At 40.4% G+C, this 2,912-nt stretch overlaps 1 pseudogene; it reads right to left on the reverse strand.

Annotated features, from left to right (window-relative positions):
• Positions 1 to 391: 391 nt before the first annotated feature.
• LOC112184020 lies at positions 392 to 2,650 on the reverse strand (annotated as a pseudogene).
• Between the last annotated feature and the right edge of the window lie 262 nt (positions 2,651 to 2,912).

Genomic DNA, 2,912 nt, shown 5'->3' on the forward strand with positions numbered 1-2,912 from the left:
GTATCCCACATTGGAAATATAGAATAGAGTGGGGCTTCCTTTAGCTATAAAGGGAAGTCCTCCCCTTCTTAGAGAGGGAGATCCATTTACTTGTATCACTACAAAGGCTACTTGGCCTCACTACTAGTGGAATCTCTAAGTGGACGTAGCCTTGTCTCAAGGGCAAGGTGAACCACTGTACTTCTTGTGTCTCTCCCTTTCTCTCTCTCTCTCCCCATCATGATCCACACTTAGTTCTCGTTCCGTATTCTTCAACAGAAACACTAGAACATTCTCTCATATTATAACAATAGAAAGTAATCCTAGTTTGGTAAGACACACATAAATCAAATATCCTTCAACAGATTTGATCGGTTATAGTGTTTGTTACATGTGTCACACAATGAAAATTCTATAGTAGATTTTTGAAGTTGAAGAAAATGCAGAGGTCAGTCATACCAAATATGATGTGATCAAGACTTATGTTAGGGAGGTATTCATAGACAAGAAGCCTTTCATTTCCTTCCAAGCAGAAACCTAGAAGTCTAATTAAATTTCTGTGTTGAAGCATAGCCATTAGTAAGACATCATTTTTGAATTCTAAATCTCCTTGTCCAGAATCCATAGAGAGCCTTTTCACTGCTATCTCTTCGCCATTGGGAAGCTTACCCTGAGAACGTTTTTGTACAAAATAGGAGTTACGTTCATTCAAGGAAAATATAGGATAGTTAACTTATAGTTAAGTTGGCACATGATTGATATGAATGATCATTTAAATATGATGATGTATCCGTACCCTGTATACAGAACCAAAACCGCCCTGTCCGAGTTTATTTGCTTCAGAAAAATCATCTGTAGCAACTCTGATGGTGCCAAAGTCAAATTGCAAGGATTCTGCACTTCTACTTTCATCTGCATCTTCAGTGCCTAAGAAGCAATACAACAAATTTGATCAATTTCCAAAAGAGTTGTAACATAATTAAATCCAAGTGGCAAGTGCTTAGTACATGTAGTAATAGGCCCTCCTCAAATCAAGTAGCTAGAATAAAAATGTCAGAGGAGTTCATTTTTTTTGACCAGTACCTGGAAGCTTACTTTGATCAAGTTTTTTCTTTGTCTTCCTCACTCTTAAATAAATGCATATGCATATAGTTATACCAGAGACACAGTGATTGGCACAACCACGAGGATTACAGTTCGCGAATTATTACTCTTCTTTGGTTCTGCAAAAATTAGAATTCTTATTCTTTTGCAATTAAGCCTCCAGCCAGTTATATACACAGATAGATTACCATGACTATCAAATTAAATAATGACTTGTTACTTGTTATCATCCACTAAAGTTTCAGAACCGAAAAGTTATGCAGGTAGCTAGGTACTATATATTAAAATCACATAACATAGATGGATCTAGCCATTTAGCTTCATACTATGAAGCTAATCATCTTCTGCGCCCAGTACTCGGTAGGCCTTAGCACTTTCCCTATCCCCAACAGCTTTGAAAGAAAGGCGTTATCGGGTTTGAAGCGACAGAATTGTTTATTTTTTAGATGCCTTAAACATCACTCTAGCAAAAAAAGAACGAAAGACGAACAACAAATTTGGAAAGATCGTAACACACACACACATAAATGCAACATATATACTTATGTACCTTCCGAATTTATGGTATTGATTGATGGTTAAGGCGGATATATTAGTGGTGATGATGGAAGTGGTGCAACATTTGAGGGGTTCGAGGAAGCTAGCAGGCTCATACCTAATGTTACAACTTGGTTTAAGAATTCTGGCCCCATCCTTCCTGTAACTGTAAGTTGTGATGCCTCCATAAGCACCAACCAAGCAATCAGTGCAATCTTGCTCGGACAAATCTGGCGTGCACTGCGCTTGTGCATATATTGTCTTGAAATCTGAAGTAGTTGTGCTGTTTACTACGAACTTACGAAGTGAACCACCTGCTGCAGCTTCACTACTCAATCTTTGGAATAGCTTCCACTTCCGATGATGCTACGTTTCTTGGACTCACGAGATAGAAAGGCGGGGAATCCTCCATGAGGCCATAGAGGGATCGGTTTGAGTAGCATAACATGCAAGTGTCATAAAAGACGAGAGCTTCTTTTTGGTTAGGACAAAGCTCTGTGAGCTTGTGGCTCTAGTCATTGAGGCAGGCAGGCAGCTACAACAAGCATCCGCCAGGAAATCTCCTCTATAAAGTCCGGTTGCATAAACTTGGTTGGATGAGTTTTCGGCATACGAGGAATTGTATAAGCCATAGTCATTGCCGTTGGTGGAGACAAGTGTGGAGAGAAGGGTGTCTAGATTTGTTTGGTAGGTACTATTAGCGGTGTAGTTACCTTTTCCATTGGAACATGAATAGGTTGAAAACGATGGCTGAGGAAGGGATTGAGTGACCGCGATTAACAGAATATGAGAGTAGATCGAAGAATAGAGTTGCTGAGGAAACTATTGTCTTGGTGGGATTGTGTTGTTAAAGTGATGAGGGAAAAGTATGAAGCTCTAAATATGAATCAAGGTTATTAGTTCTCAAAGAAAAAAAAAAATCATGGCAACATAAATGTAAATACCCCAAGTTAGATGAAGTTCTCTCTCTAGCAGCTGTACTAGGGTTTTAGAAGAAAGGGTTCTAAACTCCGTTCGACGGCTCGTCCATCGCCGCTGTCGTCAGACTGAATCTGTTGGATTTGATGATGGGGGGGCCCGGCTCCCTTGATCGAAGTGGCGTCACTCTTGATCGATGGGGTCGATGTCCGGTGGTAGGTGAGATCAAAGTCAATGGGAGGTTGTGGCTCAATTTTTGTCGGTTGAAAGAAAAGGTGTTAGTGAACTCGGCTGTCATTGCTGATTGGGGAGGAAAAAGGGAGGCGGGATCTGTGGTGGGCGTTAGAAGCCGGTTTGAACGGGGATGGTTTTTG

Source organism: Rosa chinensis, chromosome 2 (genome assembly GCF_002994745.2).
Source record: "Rosa chinensis cultivar Old Blush chromosome 2, RchiOBHm-V2, whole genome shotgun sequence".
In the NCBI taxonomy this organism is placed as follows: domain Eukaryota; kingdom Viridiplantae; phylum Streptophyta; class Magnoliopsida; order Rosales; family Rosaceae; genus Rosa; species Rosa chinensis.